The sequence below is a fragment of the Pinus tabuliformis genome, chromosome 2_2 (assembly GCF_031772625.1).
Source record: "Pinus tabuliformis cultivar Carrire ecotype Pingquan chromosome 2_2, CPIR1, whole genome shotgun sequence".
Taxonomy (NCBI): domain Eukaryota; kingdom Viridiplantae; phylum Streptophyta; class Pinopsida; order Pinales; family Pinaceae; genus Pinus; species Pinus tabuliformis.
In genome coordinates this window covers 1,073,195,379-1,073,223,346 of record NC_142300.1, presented here as the reverse complement: position 1 = coordinate 1,073,223,346, position 27,968 = coordinate 1,073,195,379, and the positions used below count along the sequence as shown (strand labels likewise).

The 27,968-nt window shown below is 38.5% G+C and overlaps 1 long non-coding RNA gene and 2 pseudogenes across 1 annotated transcript; all 3 read right to left on the bottom strand.

The window, feature by feature from the left end:
* LOC149197109 (uncharacterized) lies at positions 1 to 27,968 on the bottom strand. The gene is made up of 2 exons (XR_016254741.1): positions 27,573 to 27,968; positions 1 to 433 (listed from the first exon to the last, which is right to left on the bottom strand). It is a non-coding gene; the product is annotated as an uncharacterized LOC149197109 (long non-coding RNA).
* Positions 17,773 to 18,638, bottom strand: LOC149197111 (coatomer subunit alpha-3 pseudogene; annotated as a pseudogene).
* Positions 18,098 to 21,184, bottom strand: LOC149197110 (coatomer subunit alpha-2 pseudogene; annotated as a pseudogene).

The window sequence follows — 27,968 nt, the reverse complement described above, 5'->3', positions numbered from 1 at the left end:
TTGAAAAGTATGCTTTGTTGTATCATTAGCAATACATTTGATTCTTTATAATTATCTCCATATTGGGACCACACATCAGTCAACTTTTTCTCATAAAATTGTCTTGTTCTCCATGCTTCCAATTTTGTTTGCAAATAACAATGAGACTTGTCCCATGCAGATTTAAAGTACTCTATATCAATATTTGACTTTTCAAGTACTTTTCGGATGTACTTGTCAGTGACATTAATGTCCATATTGTGACATCATAATTTTTTAAGCAACATTTTAATATTTATGGCCCTTAAAAAATAAGACCTACCACCAAACTATCAATCTAGTTCTCTTTGAATATGAAAATTGTGTTCATCTTTGGTGTATGATTTGAAGAATACTCCTTCCATTTCAAATATCAACATCTTTTGACTTCTAGTAATGCCCATCTGCATCTGCACTGCAACCACATGTATGATATTAAAATATCTACACTTCATTGCTTAAGGACATAAACACCTACCAAATTAAAAATGATGTTAATATTTATTATGAATTGTTTCCATTTATATGCAAAGGGAATTAATTTTACGAGTTAATAGTAATCAAAAATACAAATACAATGGCCCCATTAAAATGAACAAACTAATGATATGTTTAATTTATATATACAACCTAGTACCTTTATTTAATTTGTATGAAATACAATTCTTCTAAGAAAGCGTTGACCCACCATTAAAATCATTGATTTTAATACTTATGAGGATTTCTTTAATTGCAATTGAAAAATATAATTACAACGGTCTAGTGCAAGTAAACAAACTAATTATATATTAACTTCCACATACAATATAATACAATTTTTAAATTTCAAACCTAATTAATTATATGCTAATTTCTAGAGTCTCTACCTTAGTTGCTTTTGGTGCTTCTTTTAGTACAAATTGTATGTTTATTGTTGGTGCTACGTAGAACCTAATATAGTTTTTCAACTTATATGGAATAAAAAAAGTTATAAGAATGCAATGGGTCATCCTTCACATTACTAATTTCTAAGAGGAATAATGATAACTTAAACCACGATTGAAACAAATAATTGTAATGATCTAATTCAAACAAATAGACCGATTATCTATTAATTTTTACATATAATGTAATCCATTGTAAAAATTTCTATAGCATGGGAAATTTTGATATGAAAAAATTAAATGACCATTCAAATCAATAATTGTTATCAATACAATATCTCACCAAAAATAAATAAAATAGAAATATTTTATTTTTAGTAATGACAAACCAAATCAACAATTATTTTATTAGTGTTGTGAAATAAAAGCAATAATTCATGATGTCATATATATAATAGCATGAAATAGACATCGCTCATCTTAAGGTACTTCTAAATGTAATTCGTGGCTATGTATTCGGTCTTGGTGGTGCTTATAACATCTGACTTACGTTTCCTGCTCATCCATGATATCGAAGCAGAACCCAAAAAGAACCAACACTGAGAAGTGCTCTAATGATCCTCCACACTGGGTGCCCAGTTAGCATTCGAATAATCATGCAGCGTCATATTTCCAACAGTTTATCTCAATCCATGAGAGATTGTGCCCCAAAGATATCTTAGAAGATTCTTGGCACCAATCCAGTGAGGCTCAACCAAATATGAGCTCACCATGCTAATTGCAAAACATATATCCGAACAGAAGTTCACCAAGAACATCAATGCAAATGAGTTTATGAAACTCAGAGCCATTTCCCAAATCTGGTCCGGCATCACCACCATATAACTTCTGAAAGTTAAGATCCTCGAGGTAGTCACGGGCTTGCAGTTTACCATTCCATATCCGGAATCCAACTCCCTCTTACTTCTGCAAGTGAGAGGGTCTGCACCTGTCAGAAATAGGTTGTTCTCAGAAGGCACCGGTATGAGAGGTCTATCATCCATAACCTTCAAACAATGGTTTGGATCGCCTTCACTCTCAGTGAATCTCAGCTTCATCTGATAGCTATCAATCCTCTCATATCAAACCTGGGGTGATTTGCTTCAAGCCATAGAGGGCTTTCTTCCACCTACACACATGAGATTCCTGGTCATGAATCTCAAACCTCCTCGGGTTGTTCCAAACCTATGGACCTGCTACATGAGGGAAATGGTCCCCTTGTGAGATTTTCCTTCGGTACATCTCAGACATGTACCTTCATGCTCCTTTTGAATTCAGGGATCCCTGTCATCATCTGACTCATAGACCTCTGGTGCTATGTGTCAACTGACATGGTCCCCAATGGACTTTCTGCAATTTGATAGAAATTGCCAACCCTGAACCCACAAGTAAAAGCATCCTTGAAAATTCTATTTTCAAACACATACCTTTCCATCGATGAATGCCACGCAGAAACCTTGCACTTCCATTGCCAAAATGGACACCAGGTTCTTCTTGCGATCAGGTACATAAAAGAAATTATGTAAATGAATCGAGTTACCCTCATTCAATTGAGGGGTAACACCCTTTCCGGGATAGGCGACATCAGCTCCAAGTATAATCCCATGAATGTTTCCATCTATACCAAATTAGAGAGAGAGCAACCTTCTATCCGATGGAGTGCCTTGAAGCACCACAATCAATAAGCTAGATTCCCAAAGAATCTGAAGGAGAGGGCCAATACAAGATAACACTTCTTTATCTTATCATAAACAACATTTGATTCTTCATACCTGGGGTTCCTTGGTTTCTCTAAAGAGTCGGTTGTGTCCTGTCATTCCTTTGATCATTGAAGATGTCCCTGGAATGATTGTTATCATCATCAAGTGATGTGTCCCTGCCAGTCGAACACTCCTTTGCATAATGGTCGAACTTATTTCAACCAAGGCATCTACCTTTCCTTCCACCCTTATATTCGGACTTCCCATTGAAGTGATCTTCAGGTAGGCCATCAGAAACTTCCGCTGCGCCATTTTGATAATATTCTTTGCTTCGACTTCACCCTTGGTGAATTAGAAGAGGGATGAGGAATCCATTGATCATTTTGTCATTTCCCAGCTGTCTTTGGTGGTTGCTCTTTCACTCTTGCTTGGGCTTTGTCTTCATCTCAGCTCTGATACCATGTTAAGTTTTGGGTATGTTCTATTCTAGAGCAATTTATTTCAATTTTCACAGTTAGCTCAATATTTTTTCCAGATTAGCAATCACATCAGCATTAAAGTAAACTACAGATAGAACATAAATATAAATCGCAGAAGACAAGCCAAGACAAGAGGACACAAGATGTGGCGCTAGCCAGGGACAAACCCCAATGTGGGGAAACCCTTGATCAATTCTTCTTATATGTTCTTCAATAGTTCAGCAGAGAGAGAGAGACAGAGAGATAGTACATATACAACTAAAGTCAACACTTTGACTTATCTAAATGAGAGCATAGATCATCTCTAAGAAGACGATGCATGAGATCAGTTGAAGACATACTGCTTCCACTGATTCTCCAAGGTGACTCCTTCACCTATCATCGTGTTGCATCTCGTCATCATGCTGCACCTCGCCGTGTTGCACCATGTTGCACCCCACCGTGTTGCACCATGCTGCACCCATCATCACAATGTTGGACCTCATGACTGCTGCACTTAATGTTGTATTGTTGTCCCATGTGTCATAGTTGAACCATGTTGTCCATGTTTGTTGTCCCATTGCTTGCTTGTTGTCCCTTGCATGCTTGGTGTACTTGTTGCTAAGTACCATACAGTGGTCCCAATGTTAGTTTGATGTCCCTTACATGTTGATGTACCATTGCATGCTTGGTGTACTTGTTGCTAAATACCATACAGTTGTCCCAATGTTAGTTTGTTGTCCCTTGCATGCTTCTGTACCATTGCATGCTTGGTGTACTTGCTACTAAGTACCATACAACTGTCCCAATGTTAGTTTGTTGTCCCTTGCATGCTATTGTACCAATGTGCTATACCTGCAGCACCATGAACTTGCTACATCATATTGTTGCACCTCACCATTGTGTTGCCCCTCATTATGCTATGATACACTTCGTCACTATAACCATCATGCTGCAGCATTCATCATCATGTTGCTGCAATATATCATCATCATGTTGCTTCAATGTATCATCATCACTGTTTTGGGGCTTTTCTATTTGCTGCATTGCTGGACTGGTTAGGGCATTCTAACAGCAGTCCTAACAACCTTCAAAATGTGGCCAGAATAGCCCTCCACAACTGCATCTGCCTTTCTAAGAGGGGAGGAAAGCCTTGGCTGCAATGCTCGGCTGTTCCAACCCCTATTCCATCCTTCGGCCTCCTCTTATCTATTGTGGCTTGCTACAGCAAGTTGTCCCTTAGTTGCGGCAGCCCTTCTAGGGGATATTCCTTCACCTAACCACCCCAAAACAATCCCCCTGCCTCTCAACCTCAAGATGTGGGTTGCGGCCTTCTTCAACAGCTCCTCGGCCTCCTGGAATATCCTCCTAACTCCTCATTGTTCTCTTCTAGACTTTTTGCGGCTAGGGTAGATCCATACCACCCTTAGGGCAGCGTATAGGCTTCTTCATAGGCTACGTTAGGGCTTCTCCATAGGGCAGCGTTAGGGCTTCTCCATAGGGCAGTGTTATTCCTTAAGATCTCTCCTCCTACTAAAACCCAAAGACAAGTAGAGAGGAAGAGATTCCAAGTGTGTGTAGAAATGACTTGAAGGCCACATCTATTTATACTAAAACGTTGGGCACAAGTGGGGTTTATTTGGTTGTTCGCTGATCTTGACGAATTGTCCCATAACACAAATAAATTCAGATCTCCATGAATACTTATCGAAATCGGATGATCTTTAGATCAAACCTACACCTCTCGATGAGAGAGATCCAAGAAAAATATCAACTACCATTAATAAGATGACCCACGTGGAGTTTAGCCCTAGTTTCCAATTTTAACAGCATAAAAACAAACACATAGAAACATTATAGGGTGAAATAAATCTAGCATGTGTTAGAATTACGTTCAGCAAAAATACAAACATGTTTCCAACGACAATATTGCAAAGAAAATTAAATGTATCACATGCTAGATTTATTTTTAGTTCAGACAAAAGCACATTGCCAATAACAACATTAGAAGGGGAAAGAAATTTAAGCATTACAAGAAAGAAAGAACGAATTCAAAACAAAAACAAAACAAAACAAAAAACAAAAAAAAACTCATATCAACATTGGTAGGTGAAAGAAATCTAACATGTGCTAGAAAGTAATAACAACATTAGAAGGGGAAAGAAATTTAAGCATAAGAAAAAAAAGAAAACTCATATCAACATTGGTAGGTGAAAGAAATGCTAGATTTACTTCTAGCACAAACACAAATATGTTGTCAACAACAACATTACAGCAAGGTAAAAGAAACTCTAGCACATGTTATATTTCCTTCTAGCACAAACATAAGTAAACAACATTATTGTATGGCTAAAGAAACCTAATACATGTTGGATTTACTTCTAGCACAAACACAAGCATATTACCAATAACATCATTGTAAGGAAAAAGGAATCTAGCACCCACAAGATTTTCTTCTAGCACAAACAAAAACACATTGCGAATAACATTGTAAGCTAAAAGAAATCTAATGTGTGTTATATTTCATTCTATCATAAACACAAGCACATAACAACATTGCAAGGTGTCAGAAATCTAGTATGTGTTAGATTTACTTCTATCACAAGCACAAGTATATTGTCAACAACAACACTGCAAGAAAAAAAGAAATCTATTACATGCTAAATTTCCTTCTAGCATAAACATAAACACATTGCAAAATAAAAACAATGCAAGGCATTTGATTTCCTTCTAGCATAGACAGAAACACATTGCAAAATAAAAACAATGCAAGGCATTTGATTTCCTTCTAGCATAGACAGAAACACATTGCAAAATAAAAACAATGCAAGGCATTTGATTTCCTTCTAGCACAAATAACTATATTGTCAAAAATAATATTGCATTGTGAAAAAAATATAACACGTACTAGATTTCCTTCTAGTACAATTTCACAAACATATTGCCAACAACAACATTACCAAACAAAACAAATCTAACACATGCTAAATTTCCTCCTATCAAAAACACAAGCACGTTGCAAATAACAACATTACAAGATGAAAGAAATATAATGCATAGTATATTTCCTTCTAATGCAAACATAATCACATAACAACATTGTAGGGTGAGGAAAATTTAGTCTGCATTATATTTACTTCTAAAACAAGCATATAAATATTTCCAATGACAACATTACAAGACAAAACAAATCTAGCAAAAGCTAGATTTCCTTTTAGCCCAAACAAAAACATGTTAGCAATAACAACATTGCAAGGTAAAAGAAAATCTATCTAACATGTGTTAAATTTCCTGTTAGCACAAACACAAGTACATAGCAACAATGTAGAGTGAGAAATCTAGCAAGTGCTAGATTTATGTCTACCACAAATACAAGCACGTTGCCAACAACAACATTATAGAGTATAAGAAATATAGCCTGTGCTAAAAAAAAATTCCAACACAAACACAAGCACATTTCAATTTGAAAGAAATCTAACGCACGTTATATTTCCTTCTAGCACAAACACAAGCACATAACAACATTGTAGGACTAAAGAAGTCTAGTGCATGCTAGATTCATTTCCATCACAAACACAAGTAGATTGCAAGCTGAAGGAAACAAAACACATGCTAGATTCCTTCTAGCCATTGTTTTAAAAAACGACCAAGTCGACTCCGACTCGGCCAAGTCAGAGCGAGCCAATGCTCGCCGGGTCAGCTCGGCGGCCGAAACGGAATGGCTAGTCGGGTTGTTATCGAGCCAGTCATTGACTCAGTCAGCTCGATAACAACTCGGTCGACTCGATAATGACTCGGTTGGCTCGATAACAACTTGGTCGGCTAGCCTCTTTGACAAAAATCCTAAAGCACATTTGTCAAAAGTTGTTCCGCCTCCTACATATCAATGGTTGGGTTGTTATTTATTGCATATTTATAGCCCTAAAGTAATCTATCGTTGTGAGAAAGTTTTGAAAATTACAAGGTTGAAGTATGGTTATCCTAGTGGCATGAATTAGAAAACTGAAACAATGCATTGAGCCATACAATGTTTTTAAAAAGGCAAACGTTTTGAGACTTCAGTAGGGGCAGAGAATTGGTATTATTGTTGTTGTAGTCCAGTGATTGTCCTTAGGCTGAGGCAGAAAAGAATCCTGCCAGTGGTGGCTAAGTATGAACTTTGTAATGGATAGTGCACTAGGTGCCATTTTGATATAATGGATATATTCATGAGCCTACTTTGATCATATGTTGTCTTCTCTCTATATTCTAAAGCTTTGTGTTTGGAAACATGAATGAAAATATTCAAAATTATGTTTTTTATAAAATAAAATAAAAATATTTAATGTATTTTTTACAACTACCGAGTCATTGAAATCAAACCGGTTGAGTCGATACCGAGTCGGAGTCGAAGTCGGAGCTAACCCTCGACCGTTTCTGAACTGGAGTCGGAGTCGAAGTCGGAGCTAACCCTCGACGGTTTCTGAACTGGAGTCGGAGTTTTAAAAGATTGCTTCTAGCACAAGCAACCATATTTCCAAAAACATTGCATTGTGAAATAAATCTAGTGCATGCAAAATTTCCTTCTAGCCCAAAGATAAGCACATCGCCAATAACAACATTGCAAGGTGAAAAAAATCAATGTGTTTTAGATTTTCTTCTAGTATAAACACATGCAGACACAAACATTGTAAGGTGAAATAATTCTAGCTCGCGTTAGATTTACTTCTAATACAAACACAACCATGTTGACAACAACAACATTACATGGCAAGGAAACCTAGCGCATGCTAGATTTCTTTCTAGCACAAACACAAGCACATTACCGTATGAAAGAAATATAACCCGTGCTAGATTTCCTTCTAACACAAACACAAGAACATAACAACATTGTAGGGTTAAAGAAATATAACACACACTAAATTTACTTCTAGCACAAACTGAAACATATTGCCAATAACAATATTGCAATAAAAGAAATCTAGCGTGTGCTAAATTTCCTTCTAACACAATCACATGCAAAATTCCAATAACAACATTGCAAGGTCAAAGAATTCTAGCATATTTCCTTCTAGCACAAACAACCAAATTTCCAACCACAACATTGCATTGTGAGAGAAATCTAGTGCATGCTAAATTTCCTTATAGCTCAAACACAAGCACATAAAAACAATGTAAGTTGAAAAAAATCTAACATGTGTTATATTTACATTTAGCAAAACAAAAACACAAGCCTATTGCCAACAACAACATTATCAAGCAAAAGAAAGCTAACATATGCTAGATTTCATTCTATCATACACAAGTGTATTGCTAATAACAACATTGTAAGATGAAAGAAATCTAACGAATGTTAGATTTTCTTTAGCACAAATAAGCACATAACAACTTTAACCCTTAGTAGCTCCCACACACATACTTTTATTTGCATATTTGTTTTTTGACACCTAACACCCCTCAAGTCATTTCATGGACTTTTTTGAGAAGCCAATGCACTTTTATCATAATTATTAAGTTATATGAAACCCACTTTGTATGCACATGGGGTCTTACCCCCCATACTCTTTTCATCTTATTTGGTCTGCAATGCTAATGTGTTTATTAGTGTGCATGAAATATCATATTTGCAACACCAGACTTTTTAGCCTCAAAACATATAAAAGCATATGCACATCGATACTCTGGTCCCAAAACATATACACATACATACACATGGGCATGATACCCCCACTAGCCTAATCTTTGCATGTACATGTTATTTACAATTGAGGGGTTGGAATTGGGGTGTTAGAAAAATCATCCAACATAGACAAAATTTTAGAACCTAAAATACACTAGAGGATGTGTTCCACGGTTGGAACAAGGTAGTTATATTTATCTAATGCTTTATTGATATTTTTGAAATCAATGAAAATATCGATTTCTCCATTCTTATTCCTAGCAGGTACCATATTGGATACCCATAGGGAATGATGAATGATAAAAAAATATTTTTCCTCTTATATTCATTTTCATTTGTTATTATATTGTTGAATACATATCTAGGAATGTTTGTTGAATAGGATTATATATTTCTTGAATGCTATCACATCCTGAATGATTTTAGTGTCATGGGTTTTTGAATCAGTGTAATTCTACGAGAAAAAAGTCTTTATAATTCCTTAAGGAAATGAAAAAATGTAGCCCTCTCAATAGGCACGTATCCAATACCTAGATTAATATTTTGTGGGTATTATTTGTTACAGAGATTTGAACCACATATTTAAGAAATAAGTTCTCACTCTTTGGTTTTGCATCTAGAGGCAATGTATTAATTTATTGATCGCAATGTCAATTTTCATCAATGGTTGATCCCCTAAAAGTATCTCCCTATGTGAGGAATTCTAAAATAGGGGCATCATCAGCAAAAAATATCTAGTTTGTAATATTGTTTGGTATAGAAGGTCTGGAAAATTGTTCATTAGAAAACATGTCCATAGAAAAGTTTCCCAATGGTATAAATATAGGAGTTGTGTTCGAAAGTTAATTTGCATTTGCATTTTGAATTTAATGTACATAATTAATATTGAATGTTTCAAAATTAGAAATAATAAACCATGCCTCATCTCTATAATTCCTAAGGTGATTAAAATACAATGAACCGAATTTCCTAAATGTTTGATAACTATTTCTAAATCCTTATTAGTTGGAGCTATTTAACATCCAAATCTATCACTTTTTTAAGGCATTGTATCAAAGCCTCATACTTAGTGACATTATTTGTGCATGGGAAATACAAGCGACAAGACATCAAATATTTGTATCCTTTAAGATCTCTACGAGTGCATCTAGACCTTGCTCATGAACTCAACTTAGAGCCATCAAAAAATAAAAACCATACATTTTAATTTACATCTAAATTTAGTAATTTTAAAAATAACTTTGTACATGTTCTTACATAATTACGCTGATAGGCGTTCTCTTTGTTGGCTTGGGGTGGGCAAACATTGTTCACCCCTGGCCAATGGGAAAGATTAAATTTCGCCCTTCTAACCAATGGAAATTTTCCATTTGTCCAAATTGCTTTCGGTATGTTTTCTCATACCTGCGTGTTTCTACAGCACTTTATGGCATCCTCCGCCCTGTTTTGAAACCTTCTACTCCTCTCTAGCAAGTTGTACCTGTTGATTTTAGGTATGTTCTATGCTGAGAGCAAATTTACTTCAATTTTCCATATTAGCTCAATATCAATTCCAGATTAGCAATCACATTTAGCATGATAGTAAAATGCACATATAACATAAACATAAATCGCAGAAAACAAGCCAAGACAAGAGGACACAAGATGTGGCGCCATCCAGGGACAAACCCCAATGTGGGGAAACCCTTGATCAATTCTTCTTATGTTCTTCAATAGTTCAACAGAGATCTTCACTAAGAATATAACACATGACGTAGTTGATTTAAACTCAAGTGAAGGCATACTACTTCAATTGATTCTCCAAGGTGATTCCATCACCATGCTGCACCCATCACAGTGTTGCACCCATCACTGTGCTGCACCCATCACTGAGTTATTCTGATCACTGTGTTGCTCCCATCACTGAGTTGCACCCATCACTATGTTGCACTCATCATACTACATACAATCATCATTGCGCTGCACCCATCATGTCGCACTTCATCATCACTATGTTGCACTATATAGCACTATGTTGCACCATTCATCATCATTATGTTGCACCATTGTCATGCTGCACTATGTTGCACCATTCATCATCATTATGCTGCACCATTCATCATCACTATGTTGCACCCATCATGCTGCACTTCATCATCACTACGCTGCACCATTCATGTTGCACGATGTTGTACCATTCATGTTGCACTTTCATCAATATTGTCATGGAACAGCCTTACCTGCTTGCTATGGCTTGCAGCCTAGCAAAGCAGCTAGCTACCAAGTTCTTAAATGGTAGCGATACCCTCATACTTCTAATATAGAGACAGTTGCCCCCAACTTACCTATGCCTTAGAACAGTGGTAATTAACATTGTCGCTGCTAGGCTTCCTTTGCAACGTTAGCTGTATTTGTGACAGCGAATTAAGTCTTCTTCAGGCTTGAGATTATGGCCTCTTCTAGGCAGTGTTTTAAAAACCGTTTTGAAAAATCGGTAACCGGTCAAACCGGCCAGTTAGCAAGCTGGCCGGTCCGAGCCAGCCAAAAAACCCGATCAGACCTTGCCTTTCGCCGATTTTTGGGCCCTAACCAGTGAAAACCGGCCGGTTTGTATCAAACCAGTCGGTTTATGGCATGCCCACCGAATCATGGAAAAAGGCATTGGTGGTTTGTGGTTTAGGGGTTTTCGGGGGGAGGTAAAGGTATTTTCCCTCCAAAAACACCCTCTCCAAGCTATAAGAGACCCCTCTTACTCTCATTTGTCTCACACAACTGATTTGGAGTGTTTGTGTGAGCTTGGAGAGTGTGGAGTTTTTGCTGAAGTAGTCATCTTGGAGTTGGAGTTGGAGCTATTTTGGAGATAGTGTGTAGCTGTCAGTGGAGTTGCCATCTTCAAGAGGAGGCTAAGGGAGCTAGTTTGCATTTCCAGGTAAGGATTTGCACATGATAATTCCTCATTTGAGTCCGCTGTCCATGAATTTTTTTTAATGTTTTATACTTATAAACTTCTCACTTCTATGATCTGTCATGTATGCTATAAACTCTCTAGCTCTATGCTATCAAATTTTGTAGCTTAAGCCTTGCATGTGCATTTGTTTTCCTACATTTATCTTTGGTTTTCCATTTTGCTTAGCTGAATTTTTTTTTTTAAATTGCAGATTTCTTTGCAAATTGTTATTATTTCAAGCAAACATGGCTCCAAAAGGAAAGGACAGTGCATGGGCTCATTGTGATGTAATTGATGGAAAAATGATATGCAAATTATGCCATAAATCTATTGGAGGTGGGGGTATTCTTAGGTTGAAACAACACTTGGCTGGGATAAGAGGCCAAGTAAAGCCATGTGATGCACCAAATGCACTATTAGGTCCTATTAGGGCAGAATACATTTCCAAGCTTGAAAAATTTTACGAGGATAAGGCTAGGGAGAAGGCCATCCAAGATGACATTGCAAGGAAGAGGGAATTATTAGAAGCCATGAAAGAGAGTGGGTATGATGATTATAAGATTCAAGACTCCACTTCTATCCCTTCCACCAATGACCCCTTTCACTATGTTCATCCTTCTGTTGGACTTGGCCAACCATCAAAAGGAACAAAGAGAACAAACATCCAAAGTTATTTCTCATCTTCTGCCAACATTGCCTCTTCTAATCCCACTTCCTCCCAACCAAGTTCTCAACCCACTTTGGATCAACATTGGAAAAGACAATGCAAAGAAACTTCTCACCAATACATTGCTAGATGGTGGTATGATTCAGATATCCCATTTAATGTTGCTTGCTCACCTTATTACCAAGCTATGTGGGACTCTGTTATAGCTGCAGGAAAGGGCTTCAAAGGCCCTAGTATGCATGACTTGAGGGGAGCTCTTTTGCAAAAAGAGATATCTTCCATCGATGAGTATTTGGTTGATTTTAAAGAGTCATGGCTCAAAACAGGTTGTTCCATTATGTCAGATGGATGGTCTGATGGAAAGAACCGCACTATCATTAATTTCCTTGTTTCTTGCCCTCAAGGAACCATGTTTTTGAAATCAGTTGATGCATCTGATAAGGTAAAGGATGCAATCCTTCTATTTGAGCTTTTGGATAATGTTATTCAGGAAGTTGGGGAGCAGCATGTTGTGCAGGTCATCACTGATAATGCCTCAAACTATGTTCTTGCTGGAAAGATGGTTGAGGCCAAATATAAGACCATATTTTGGACTCCATGTGCTGCACATTGCATAGACCTCATGCTTGAGGATATAGGCAAAGTGGAGTGGGTAAAAAACACTGTAGAGCATGCCAAGTGCATTACAAAATACATTTACAACCACTCATGGGTATTGAACCTAATGAGGAAACACACTGGAGGCAAAGAGCTTGTTAGGCCTGCAATTACGAGATTTGCAACTCACTTCCTCACGTTGCAATGTCTCAATGGTCAACATAAAAACTTGCAGAAAATGTTTTCCTCTGAAGAATGGTCTGAATCTCGGTGGGCTCGTAGACCAGATGGAAAAGACACCAAAAAGAAAGTGTTAGACACTTATTTTTGGAAAAGGTTTGTAGAGCTTGTGAAAATTATCGAGCCCCTTGTTAAGGTGCTAAGGTTGGTGGACACTCAATGTTTAGGGCACTCAAGGACAATGTTAGGGTGACTGTGTATTCCCTACAATTAGGTCAGCTTATAGATCTCAATTCAGTGGATAGAGTCTCCATTATGACAGCGGACATTAGGAGTTGTTCAGACATCAGATTAAGGCTCTCTTTTACTGCGTTTTGAGGGTCCCTTGTAACAACAAATTGTGACCAGCGGCTAGGGCATTTAGGCTTATCCTTAAGTTGAGTGTAAGCCTCTTTTATGAGGGCTTACACTTCACTGCCCTCCTTGACATCGTTATGTGTGCAGCTAGGGCTCAGGGCTTTAGGGCAGCGTTAAAAGCCTATCTTCATAACTGTGTTAGGCCTTCATCTCCATGCCAGCGTTAGGAGCTAGGGAATCTTCTCTTACGGCAGCATATTCTCTTAGGAACTCTTCCTTCCACTAAAACCCAAACAAGTGGGGAGGAAGAGATCACAAGAGGTGTGAGTGTGTGTCTCAAATGACTTGCAAACCTCTTCTATTTATAGTAAAACGTTGAAGATAGATGGGGTAATTTGGTTGTTCGCCGACCTTGACGAATTGTCACATAACACAATTAAATTCATATCTCCATGAATACATGTTGGAATCAGATGATTTTTAGATCAATCCTACACCTCTCGACGAGAGGAATCTAGGAAAAATATAAGCTGCCATGAATAAGTAGACCCACATGTAGTTTGGCCCTAGTTGCCAATTTTAACAGTACCCTTCTCCTTGTCGTTGGTCAGTTTATCACCATTCACCATACCATACCTTCGGCATTGAATTATTGCACTGGGCATAGGGTATTAGTTGCAGGTGCCACAGAAAACAACGGAAAATGGATTGTAACCTAATTCTTATCCAAAGGATTCAATATCAGGGTTGGTGTTTGCAATGTGGACAGTGCCAAGAACAGGGTGCTGCTTAACTGAGTGAAGTAATGGGCAATGTTGAAGCTGCCATCTATGCAACAAGGTTACGCTCTTTTTTGGATTTTCTAGCTCCTTTTTTATGCATTCCAGAGTTTACAGCTCTATCATGTTTGCAGCTTTTACCTAACGAAGCGTGGATGTGTAAGAATTGTACAACATTGAAAGACCTAAGTTCCTCTTCTCCCCATTGATTACCTCTGTCTTCACTATTCCAGAGCTCTGACGCAGGCGCCAAGCATAAGGTTAAGATTTTTTTCATCATAGGCCTTGGATTCCCAATTTTCCATTACTCTTTTTGAGAATTGCGATTGATAGGTTTAGCAATCTCAGTTTTTGGGTATCTGGGTACTCAACAAACTATTGATTTACTGTGTGAAAAGGAAGTGGGTCTAATCAAGCACGTCTTCTACAGGATAGAATTTGGGAGGGTTTTCATCGGATTTGGGCACCTGCGGTTGTTTGGCATGCTGGGGAAAATTGCCTCGTTCTTTTCCTTAAGGGCCCAAATACCTCTTTTGTGATACATTTTCGATTGTTTGGCATGCTGGGAAAAACTGCCCCCGTTCTTTTCCTTGAGGGCCCAAATAACCCTTTTGTGATACATTTTCGATCTGAAAAAATGACCTACTCCCCTTATCAGTTCTTTGTTTCTTGAAACCCTCTGCTTCCCATGGTAATCTCTCCTTCTGCTGCTGCAGCAATCTCTTCCTCTGATATCAGCTACAAAAAACGGCTTACTATGAAATGCTACAATTTTACTACTAGTGTTCGGGATTTAAAAAAGGTTTGGTGCACCTAGTTTGGTAATAAAAACATGTGTAGAAAGTAGTGCTTTTTCTTTATACGCCAAGTTTGGTCCCTTGGATCCTAATATAACATGCATTGAGTTTCAAACGACCTTGCCTCCAAAGAAAAAAGAAGACCAAAGAGTCTTAGATGTTGAAGCCCTAAAGGCCTTATAATTTGTTCCTGAGATGAAGCAGTGTTTGGCTGCGAGGTTTAGTTTGAGATTAGGAATGAGGCCACATGGTGTAAGTTTCCTAGGCAGCATGAATACAATATACCCCACTACTAAATTTTCAGCATATAGACAGGTAAATATACAAATAATGCAAATCTAAATTGTGTCACAGCTTTCCTTCCTGCTGTGAGTCAATTGCATTAAAAGATGCCTTGGTTTCAGCAAATAAATGACACCTTTTCAAGTGCGTGTAGCACAAACAACTGGCTATAGAATTTCCAAGCCTTTCTAGTGTAAAAGTGATGGTTATGTTCTGAACTTAGAATACGCGTGTAAACAAAGATAGAAACCCAAATCTAAAGCCCTATGGCCAACATACAAGTATAGACATGAATACTGTTATGTAGATGCAAACCAATTCTTTTAAGCATTTTGTAAAATAGTTTTCATTCAAACACATAACAACTTCAGAGTTATAAATTTTGAGTCATAATTAAGAGAGGATTGTTATTTCCAGGCATTAAGAAAAATTCACAAATGTTTACTTTGCATCTATAGTCATCATCAAAAGAATAAACCAACTTTGTTGTGCATGTACAAGAAAATTCATTCAGAAATTTCATAAAAATTTAAGTCTCTTGTCCAGCCAATTAGGGCCAGTTTGTACTGGTTAGGTACCAGTCTAGTCAGCAGGCTGGTTCAAAACCATGCCCAGTCCAATGGGGCGATTTGACCAGTTCTGATTCTGACAGGACCTACATATGAAAAAGCATTCAAACAATTGCATTGCTTTCTGATGTTGAATAATGAGACCCTAGTGCCTGTTTCTACTCAGACAAACCACTAGAACACTTGCATGATAAAGATAGGATAAACACCCAGGGGGTTCTATAAAAAATTCTCCAGACCTAAAGCTAAATTACTGGCACTTTTCATTGTCTGAGACTGAGAAAGGGAAGCAAAAACACAGACTGAAATTTCAAATTGTAAACAATGAAAAAACATGGAAAGTTTTACTTCCTGAGAAAGGGAAGCAAAAACACACTGAAATTTCAAATTGTAAACAATGAAAAAACATGGAAAGTTTTACTTCTACTGTCACTTCAGTGATCAATAAATAGCCTCCTCCGGTCTCTTAAGAAGACCCTCAAGTCTGTCCAAGACTTGTTAGTGATTGTCCTGCCATATCTCTCAACATGGCTCTCAAAGGAAGAGAGTGCAATATTGATATGGAAATATGCATGGGTAATGAAATTTCTTGAAATAAAGATGCACATTCAGCACCCAGAAGCATCGGAACCCACAATGGAAAGCTCACATATAGGGAAGATATTTCCTTGTATGACTGGAACAAAGCATGTTGTACAATATGGACAGGACACATCCTTCTGATTGACCATGGTATATAGGTGTAAAATTTGCTGCACCACCAACAAAAGGATTTCTGAAGTCAAAATCATAATTCAATTTTTTGGCATCCTGCAGCTGCCTTTCGCATGCCTGCAGAACTTCTTGTACCTTTGTTGAATGGTTTGCAGGGGTTCACTTTCCAATAGTCATCAAGCAAAGTTAGCTGTTGTACTAAAGCTCCATCCCTTATAACAAACACCCATGGTATTCAGCAAATCCAACCTCAAATGGAATTTTTGAAGGTTGCTATGACTAAAATAAACTGCAAGCTCTTTCTGTTGAACAGTATCATCCTTAACTTCCTTTCTCTTGCGCTGCAGCTAAAGACCCAGAACACAACTGCAAGCTCACATATAGCACATAGATTTCCCTTTATGATTGGAATAAAGTGTGGTGTACAATGTGGACAGGACACATACTTCTTACCATGGTATAGAGGTGTAAAAGTTGCTCCAAAAACAACAAAAGGATTTCTGAAGTCATAATTCAGTGTTTTTAGCATCCTGCAACTGCCTCCCACATGCCTACAGAACTTGCTGGGCCTTTGTTGCATGGTTTGCAGCGAGCTCATTTGCCAGCAGTTATCAAGCCAAGTTAGTGGCCCTGTGGAGTTCCGTGCAGGGGGGGTGACGGCGTGAACTTGCTACAGCAAGGTGGCTGAGGACTAAAGGAGTAGGCCAAGGCTTTGAAGTCTGCTACAGGAGGACTGAGAAAGCAGACCATGGCCTACAGGATGTAGCTGAAGAACTGCTTGATGGGCAGATTGCTGATTGAGTGTACAGGGGGCATGCCAGGAGGGCTGCCAAGTCACTAGGAGCAGTCCAAGGTGTCCAAGGAGTTGGTTGTTGGAGCTGCTAAAGGAACAACAATTGTTGCATGTTGGGACTTCAGTTTATACAGAGCTAACAGCTGTAAGTATTGTCTCGTATTTAGCATTTTGTGCAGGGATTGTAAAGGGCCATTATCCCTAGTGAATAGAAAAGAAATTATCACTAGTGTTTTATTTCCAACTGGAATGATGATATGGTGAACACTGAAGACCTTGTTGTTGTAGTTAAATGTACTGAAAAACCAAGCTTTTATGTTTTCGAAAACTTGAATTTCCCTAGCAAACACCTATGGTGTTCAGCAAAGCCAACCTCAAATGGACTTTTTGAATGTTGCAATGAGTAAAATAGGCTGCAAGCTCTTGTTGTTCAACAGTATGATCTTTAACTTCCTCTTGACCCCCATTTGAACACCCATAACACATTCTTTAGCAATTCCAATCAATTTCTTCAGCTTCTCAACCTCCTAAATGGAATCTACATCAATAACTGGAATTGCGTGCAAGATTGTAAGAAATAACCTTAATGCTTCACTAAACTTCCCACCTGCTGTGGCTTTGTAAGCTAACTTCCCATCTGTTGTGGCTTTGTAAGCTAGTCTAAGTTTCTCATCTAATTGAAAAAGCTTAAATACCAAAGCTCATGGACCTCTGACATTTGAGCTAGCAGTCTCACTCCAGCCTCCCTCTATTGCTAAGAAGACCACAGTGCAGAAACAAATGTAGGGAGGTATGTATGGCTGCCCATGTAAAGATCCAAAAACAAAGGTTTTAACTTTTAATGGAGTGAAATTCTTAATACCAAGTTGTTGACTTGAGAGCTGCATCGCCATATTAATGTTACTAGCAGCTGCATTCTCACCTGCAAGAAAAGATTTTGTGTATCCATATTTGAATTACTGGCATACGTGGTGATGGTGTAACTAATGACATTATGAGTTGTACCTGCAACATTTGCAGCTTAGACATCTGTAGGGAGCTTCAAATCTTCTACATCCCATCCTACCTCATCGTCATTGTCTCCTCTCACTTCTCTATCACCGACCACTACAACCTCGCCATTTTGTTTTTCAACTCCAGAAGTGTCAAGGTCTTAACCCCTATTGGCTGCAGCTCCTTCATCCTCTTCTTCATGGACTGCACCCCCTGCATTATCCAACCCACCAGAAGTGTCAAGGTCTTAACCCCTATTGGCTGCAGCTCCTTCATCCTCTTCTTCATGGACTGCAACCCCTGTGTTATGCTACCCACCCCCAAAAAGGCCTTTGGTAACCCTCAATAACAGCCATTCATGATTGCAACAAATTGATGGAGGTACAATAAGTGATGATTTCTTTCCAGATGGCAGAGTGGGCAGATTGCCACCTAACTATTAAGTACAAGCATATCAGCAATCTCTGTAAGCCCATGAACTGCTGCACTCACATATGGGCATTGTGAAACTGACCCATAACATCATTTTATATTTATGCAACCCCCAACATCTTCAAAAACTTATCAATATTGTCCATGACAAGATACAAAATGAAAGCCTTTCAAAATTCTTTAATCTTTGGTAAGCATATTCAACAATGGCAGCATTTCCTTACCAAAGGGCCTCAGTTCCAAGTGTATACCAGTGACCTCAACATCTCTCTGTTTTGCAGAAGCAACATCAATTTGAATAGTTTCACCCTACACTGCTAAGTTAAATCATGCCTTCTCATCTTTGAAAAAGTGAAGAGCCGCTTCTGGGAAGCCCTTCAGATGCAGCTAAGCAATCACTGCCTGTCCACAAATCAGTTCCTAATCATGCTCATAACATTGTCATACTTCCTTTTTATCAGTGCCAGCTTGAATATATACTCATGCATCAATCTGTATGACATGGTTATTTCCAACTCATTCATGCAATTGACAGAATTCTCAGACACCTTCAGTATACATACTTGAACATCAAGTGTTCCAATAAGACCACAGTTTCTGTTTGGAAGACAACAAAACACAATTGTCACCCCGAGCACCACTCTTAAGTTTTAACACAAATAATCTTATGTAGAGAACAATGTACAAGCTCCTTGCTTCCAATGATGATTGCATGCTTGCTCAGCAAGGCTACATTTTCCATGTCATCTGACTAAATGTATTTAGCAAATGGAGTATGGAGGTCCCCAGATACAATCCTCTGTTGCAAACCAAGGTTGCTATCTTTTCTTCCTGTATTGTGTCACTCTTCTGTCCCAACACTATTTTCTGGCCCAAGAAGAAGGTTTTATGTTCCTGCACAGAAAATTGTATCCACAGTTACTGGACAACTAGACTTCTTGATCACCTTATTTCTGCGATTTTTATCACTTGGTTATGACTCATGTCAGTGACTGCCGATTGATTGCAAGCAAAAAAGGCAGCAGGTCCTCCAAGTCGTTGTCTTTTCTTCTTGCATTGCGTCACTTCTCCCAAGTCCCAACACTATCCTCTGGCCCAAGAATAAGTTCATATCACCCACCATCAACATCCAAACGTATTAGGACAACATCCTCCATGGGGCTAAACAACAATGATCATCATCCTTGATCCAATTCATGGATCCAGCCCTACTTATCTGTATAAGTTGAGAGTATTTTTGAGTTGCAAATTGATGAGCAAACAAAAAATGGTCATTGTTGCAGTATAGGGTGCCCTCATAAACAACAAAAGCAGATCTTTCTTTTTCTAACTTGAAAACAATCATCCCACGGTCATGCCCAACAGCAAGAAGATTCATATCAAGATGTGCTACAAGGATCTAGAAGCAATCATGGTCTCTACGAAATGTTTGGACACCTCTACAATACTTGGATACATCTCAAACTCAGATACTTTTATCTTCTAAATGTTAACAATAATGTCATGGCGTGGATGGAACATCACACGAGACATATAGTTCACATGCCCTCTTAAAAGTTAAAATATCCAACTTCCCAAGCTTGGTACCCGAGAACAAAAAACATACTAACTTTTCACAAATGAATTATCTACAAATTTTTCACGTGCCCTCCTAAAGTATTCAACTTCCCAAGCCTTGATCTCTGAGAACAAAACTAACTTTTCACAAACGAATTATCTACAAACTTTTCACATGCCCTCTTAAATTATCCAACTTGCCAGGCCTTGGTATTCGAGAACAAAACAAACTAACTTTTCACAAATGAATTACATGCAAACTGAGATGCTACTCAATAAAAAGGAGTAACAGAAGAAAAAGATAAAAGAAAAAAAAGTTAATATATCTCTAATGAAATAGATATAACTTCACCAAGCAATTGAATCTGCATGCCATTCAATCTGCTTGGTGACCATCTGCTCCTGACACAATCAATGGCAAGCTGGGATGAAAAGCAGCAGCCCAGTTCACTCCATGGTCATGACATTCCAAAACATATTTGACAACAGCATCACCCTCTCCAAAAATATCTGTGTTCATTTGTGTCAACCTTAATATCATCAGCAGACGGTTTTCCTCCTCGGAGCACAAATATCCCATACACAATCAGTCTGATCCAAGGGGCTTCAAATGAACAAATCTTCCTTAGGATGAAAAGAAACACACATTACACAAAAAATGTTGCCAGTAAGGTCAGATACAAGTTCAAGATTGCCAGTTCCATATCGTTTTTGTTTGTTCATCATTGGCACTGACAATCTAAGGATACTCATTGTGGAACTTAACTCTCCGGATATAGGCAGCGGTGCATATTGTAGTTCCATATATTGATCTTAAAGACATTCCCTGTAACATTAACAAGTAAACTGGAGTTAACAACTTTTCATAATTGTATTTTTGACTGTTATGTCAGATGACTTGCAGTTAATATCATTTACAATCGAAGGCACTACTCTTTAGATGTCCTAAATATACATGCACAATGTCTACATAAGAAGCTACATGGCTGGGAAGCTTCGCTAAACCTACCAATTCTAAAATAACTTTGTTCCTTGGATGGGAGAGGGTGGGATTTTTTCTTGCAGTTCTCCTTTGGCTAAGTGGCTGCACTATGAGAGGCATTTCTAAGCCTGCCAAAATCACCAAGGACTTGTCATCTGGCCCAATCCCCGCCCATTCAGAAGGTTTTAGACTAGGTATACCAGTTTGATTACCTTGCGACCTTTTTCCTTGCGTGTAATTTCTCACCCCACCCTCCATCCGGTAGTGACACTGAGATATTCCTCATAGCTCCAAACAACAATTGACTCTATTCCTCATAGCTCATGAAGAAGAGCTCCAAACAACAATTGATTCACAAACAGGGAAAGATAACATTTTCTTCCCAACCACCCAAGCTAAACCCAATTGACACCACTACAAAACTTGCCACTAGACGTGTGTAATTTCCAGACATTTTACAATACAGAGCAATTAAAGGTAATCTCCTAGTTGATCCATGAAAATTTTGTCAAAATACATGAGGGACTCACACAACACCAATGTGTTCAAGACCCTCTCCATGTCACCAAGGTGTTAGACACCCACCATTCCAGGATATAAAAATGTATCCATTGAAACCCATATCAATCGTCCAAGATTTTCTGGAAAGTAGACTCGACGAGCTTTCCAACGAGCTATCCCACACCCAATTTGGACATCGAGAAGGCACTCAAAAGTTGATTTGAAGTCAGCGCAGAGCATTTCCTTAAGGCGTTGTGCGTTTGTCCAGGAGAGGCGCTGCACGTTTCCTTCAGGCGCTGCGCACTTGACAAGCAGCGCAATTTTTCACTATTTCTTTGGTTTTTCGCTTTTCACCTATGGAATTTTAATCTTTTCACTAATGTAATGTAAAATCATGATGTAATTAAAGTGTATTTATGTTACCTAGGGTAGATACATTAGATGAAAAGCTTAAATGAGATGAATGAATCAGTTTGCTTCATACTAGGAATGTTTCAGTTTCAGGCTTTCAGCATCCTAGTCTTCAACTGTCTGCTCAACTTTTTGTGCCACTGACTCCTCCTCTCATGGAATTCGACCCCTGAGGCTAGGATTAGTTGTTTGGGGGTCTATATCATGTATTTTCTCAATCAGTGTGTGGGTTGGACTCACTTGGATGCTCAGAGCTTGATTGTACATCATTGTAAGCAGTTTGGCAAGGAGATTAATAAGATTTGCAACTATTTTTATGGGATCTCTGTGGTATGGAGTTTTAGGACAGATTCTTCTTTTGTAATCATTTGTTTATATGCTTTATGTATGCCATCATTCATTTCATTGCTTCTTATTGAATGTTATCAAGTTTGATGGGTAGAATCCATTGTAACAGTGCTCTACCTTGGGAAATCATTCAATATTTCATGTTTTCTACTGTTTGATAAGGATCCATGATTGTCACATGCCCTCCTCAGCTCCTCATCAGTGTTAAACACCTCACACCATTAAGCCTAAAGTGCTAAAGCCTATGCCTACCTCGCCCCATAGAACACCCTACATTAATGACCTAATTTCCCAGACCTAAACTGCCCAGCTCCATCTGATCCAGCAAAACACCAACAAATTCAATCAAAACCTTTCGTGCTACTATACCTAACCTAAAATCCTTTACCTGATCCAGTCATCTTGACTGAGACCTTACAGAGAGAGCCTTCTCCCGGCCTAGTAGGGCTAGCTACTAGGCTAAGCTTGGTTTGTGGTTACCTTAGAATTGCCTCCCTTCAGCCTGAGGTCAATCTAGGTGATAACAGCCATAACTGAATAACCCCATCGTGACGACTGGCCAGGATCGATGGCCTTTTCATATAAAAGCTCAACCCCTTTACCCAGTTACTCTGGCACTCGAATTTGGTCGACATTGCAAATGATCTTCCAGCCTATATACCATAAAAGGGGTTGAATCAGCATACAGAACCAGTACAAACCCTAGACCAAACCCCACATGCAATGTCATGAACGATCCAAACCATTTGCCCCATATTTATGTGGTATTGTAGTGATGCGTTATTATTTCTCCTTAAGATTCTTATTTATAACAAACATTTTGAGGCATTCCCCTCCTTTATGGGGAGAAATTGCTTAATGTGAATTTTATAGATGGCCTTGCTCTCACTACAAAGCTCATTCAGTCGTTTAGTGGAGGGAATGACACAATATCTTGATATCGTCACTACATCAATAGGCATCATGGTTAATCAAGAAAAGATAGAGGCCTTTATTATTTGGGTAGGAAGACTTTCTAGATTGGCTTGTCAATTAGGGGATTATTGTTTCTTAAGAGAACTTAAGGTTGGGTTCCCTCACTTGCCTTGATAGTTCCTCTTCATAGAAACTTGAGGTAAGTGAATTCAAAGAAACTCTTCAAGTTATGATCATTTATGTGTTATTTATGTTGACAATGCATATGTTGGTAATGCAATCAGCGTTGGTAAGGAAAATTCTGTAGCTCTCTCAATAAAGGAAATCATTTTCCTTTTCTACAAGGAAATCCCTTTACTAGTGAGGGAAGGATATTCCTTTCCTCTAACTCAAGGAATCACCTTGCTAGTATAAAATGAAAGTCCTTTTCTTACAGAAGATTAGAGAAGTATAAATCTCAAAAATAATTAAAAATTAATTTGAAGAACGAACTTGAGAATTGGTTGAAACATGTTCTTGAGAGGAGATCCTAGAAAGAAGCAAAGTATAGTTAATCATTAAAAAAGAATGACTTCTAGAGACAAAAATGATAACTACCAGTACTACAAAAAATACTTTTGGGGGGGCCATACGCTGCCTCCAAAAGTGGGAATTAGAAGCGGTTTTAGCATTAGTTGCAGTTTTTTAAACCCTCACTCACCCCACCCCCCGGCGGCCCCTAAAAGCATCACCTCTAAAAGTCAAGCCTTTTAGGAGCGGTTTTTTAAGAGAGATGAATTGCCCCCAAATGTATCACTTTTCAAAGGGGGTTCCAAACTTGAAAAGTGACTTTTGGGTGCAATTTTTTAGACGCCCCCCCCCCTCCCTTCAAAGCATCACCTCTAAATGTCAAGCCTTTTAGGGAAGGTATTTGAAGAGATAGCGTTGATGGGTAGCCCAAATGGTTGGTGAAGCCCCCCTGCCAAGTCATTGGCCCTCTATTATGAGGCGTTGGTTCAGTTCTCCTTGGCTTCGCCAGGGTCAAGCCCCAAAAGTTGGGTCAATTAGGTGTGAGGGTCCTTCAGGTGGGCTAGCCTAAGGGCATTGTGAGGACAAACAAAAAGTTCTTTTAAGAGATATGAACCAGCCCCAAAAAGTGACTTTTAGGGGTGATTGCGATAGCCCTCAAAAGTCATCTTTCAAGGTTGGTTGTAAATCGCCTCCAAAAATTCACTTTTGGGGGCGATTTGAAACCCCCTTGAAAATTGACCTATGGGGGCAATTTAAAACCCCCCTCGTAGCAACCTACAAGGGCGGCTTACAACCCCCCTTGTAGCAACTTATTAGGGTGGTCTAAAACCGCCTTGTAACAATGTTTGGGGATGTTGGGAGCCCCCCTCGTACTAACTTTTGGGGGAGTTAAGAGCCCCCGCCGTGGCAACTTGTGGGGGCATTAGAAGCCCCCCTTATAGTAGACTATACATACTTTCAAATTTTTAGATTGTGATAATTTCACACTGTTATGTTGGGCACGAGTGAAGAGGATCAAAAAGTTGGGTAGTTGTATCCACTTGAGGTTGGCTTACACGACGCGTCACTGAATTCATCAAATCAAGGAGAGTTTGCAAATGGCATTGAATCAGCTTTGCGCAAACCTCCATTCGAGCATACGATCATCTCTTCACATTCACTCCATAATGAAAGCACTGAAGAAAATTGATGATGTCATTGAATATAGTGTTGATCCCGATGTATTCTATGGGAATCTTAGGAGGTGTTTGGGAATGTTCTTTCTGTTGTTGTTGATTTGTGTTAAAGGACATGGAATTATCAAATCATGAAGGGGAAAAAGCTTTGCATATTGCCCAATAACAACCAAGCAAGTTGAAGGACCAATCCCTCCTAGCCTAGTCCCTTTACCTCTTTGCATTATGTTTCCTTGCCAACAAACTCCTGCGCTTTATTTCGATAGCCTTTGGTAGGGCATCACTCGTAGTAGAGTTTGTTTAATTCTCAAGGAGCTTTCTCCCCTTAACACAAAGACATTTAGGTATATTGCCATATAATGAATTTTCATTTAGTATCTCGCTGTTGGTTTGGTCTCTAACTCTTTGAGTTTGTAGTCTGTTGGGTTGTTAGTGCATCTATCATATTTACCTTCCCTCCAAAGTGCATCCCTCAAGTCCAATAATTTCCCTAAAGTTCTTTCTCCTCACTCTTTCGTCCCAAGGGAGAAATGCAAGGGGTGGTCAAGGTCGTAGCCAAGGCCAGGGTTGTGGTTGTGGAAGAACTCAAGCTCAACCTCAAACCACCCGAAATCGAGGTCGTAGAAATAACAATGATTTAATCTTGAAAGCCTTATCTAACTAATGCACACCCACGGGCTCATTATATTATTTCGGGTTGGGACAATGAATTGAAGCAACAAGCAATAGATAATGAACTGGAGCTAAATGAATGGCAGGATCTCATCCCTGACCCCGATACCAAAGGTTGATACATACAAGTCCAGCAGACCCTTTACCTTTTCTGGATGATGGAAAATCTCTTGGCAAAAAGCTTTAACGTCCACCTTTGCAGGAATTTTGGAGTTGGCAACAAAAATACTGGAAATCCACAAGGAATTCTAGCTCATTCAACGCCATATTCAATAGCAAAACGCTCATTTAAGTCGTATTGAGAATCATATTCCCTGCCTTCCACAAACTGAATAAGGACACAATATCCCTTTTATAAAGTAATAAGGAAAAAAATGGAAATTCATAGAAATTCATTGCTTAACATTTCCTAATTCTGATTTCCTTCAATTCTTTGATTATTTTGATTTTGACTTATTTGGGGTATAGTGATGGGATTTTTAACTTTCACATTAATAGTAAACCCTTAAAAATAATCCAAATCCTGTTACAATCCTTCATGCTAGTTTATCATTTGGTTTCTCATTATTTTGTTGCTAAGATGGAACACTTGAAGAAAGAAACTAACAATCAATTCCTTGGTGAGGAGCATACAATGATCTCTTTGATTTCAGTGGGAACAAGTGTCAAATAATACACAAACTCCTCAACATTTTTGCTATAAGATAAGTGTTGACGAATGTACAGGAATGTATCAAAATAACTAACAGCATAGTTAAAACCTCAAATTCGTTTACAACCCTTTGGAAACAAAATGTTGTTCATAAATGCATCTGGATAACTAGCAACAGAAGGTAAAACATAATGTATTTTTGATAGCCCTCTGGATAACAAAAAGCTAAAACCTACTATATTTTTGGCAACCCTTCAAAGTTTGGACCATACTGATCCTACCAGCCATTCATGTCTTGATAACGCTCTTAAGCCACTTTGGAAATGAAACAGAAGAAACCCCTGCTAAAACTGAAAATACAAACTTAATAAAAAATTCGCAAACGCTAGTTATGGTCGTTTTATACTTGAAGGAAATTTTAGGATTATTTCAAATAGTATCATTTGAATTAGTAAAACGAGATAGGTTTCCTATAAGAAACCATCCATTTTGCATGATGTTATGTAATTTTCGTCTTAATTCCCGCAAATTTTATTATTCTCTTAAAATAGCTCCCAAGGTTCTTTAAGAAAATCATTACCCTTGCAGTCGTTCCCCGAGGTTCTTTAAGAAAATTATTTACCCTTGCAAACCCCCAAGTTCAGGGGCCGGTTGCCAAGTTATTCAATCTAATTAAAGTACCACTACAAAATGGCAGTTAAGCGACCCTATCTACTCAACGTGGAAACTTATTCTTCGTCATGAGGTTGCATACAGAACTACATTGTCATTGTCGAAGCTTAAAATAAACCAAAAAACTGCAAACCCTAAATTTATCAGACCCTGATGATTTTAATGAGACCTCCGAAAAAAACACATGGAAAACCACAGTCTATTCCTTAATGGTTTTTTTACTTAAAAAAAAAATTGAAGACCCAATACATTGTTCGATGACTAAAATGTATAGCCAGAAATGGCTGACTTAAGACAACTTCATTAAAATTACTGGGTATGAAACCTCAAACTAAGAAGAAAACAGATACGAACCTCGCGTCTAGAGAAATATTTTGGAGCAGAAGGATAGTGGGCAGAGTGGAGCGCATGTCTCTGAACCTATCTCGCTCCCTGTATTGATCGCACTCCCTGCAATCCTCGTAACATCTTCTATGAGGAGGGCTTCGGCCCCCCTGGGGACGTCGCTTCTGCTGCGTCTCCGGTTTCCTCCCATTTCGCCCCCTGCGGAACTGTTTGATACGAATCAAATGTGAGAGAATCTATGAACAAGTATTTAGACAGATAGCTTTGCTCTGTCGCTTGTTGTGGCTATCTAGTGGATGTATCAAATGCTTTCTTGCAAGTATTGTGACAGTCCTCGGCTTCGCAAATGAAGAGAGGGCAAAGGAATGAACGTGTGTGGGATAATGGGTTATCTCAATTCTTTAA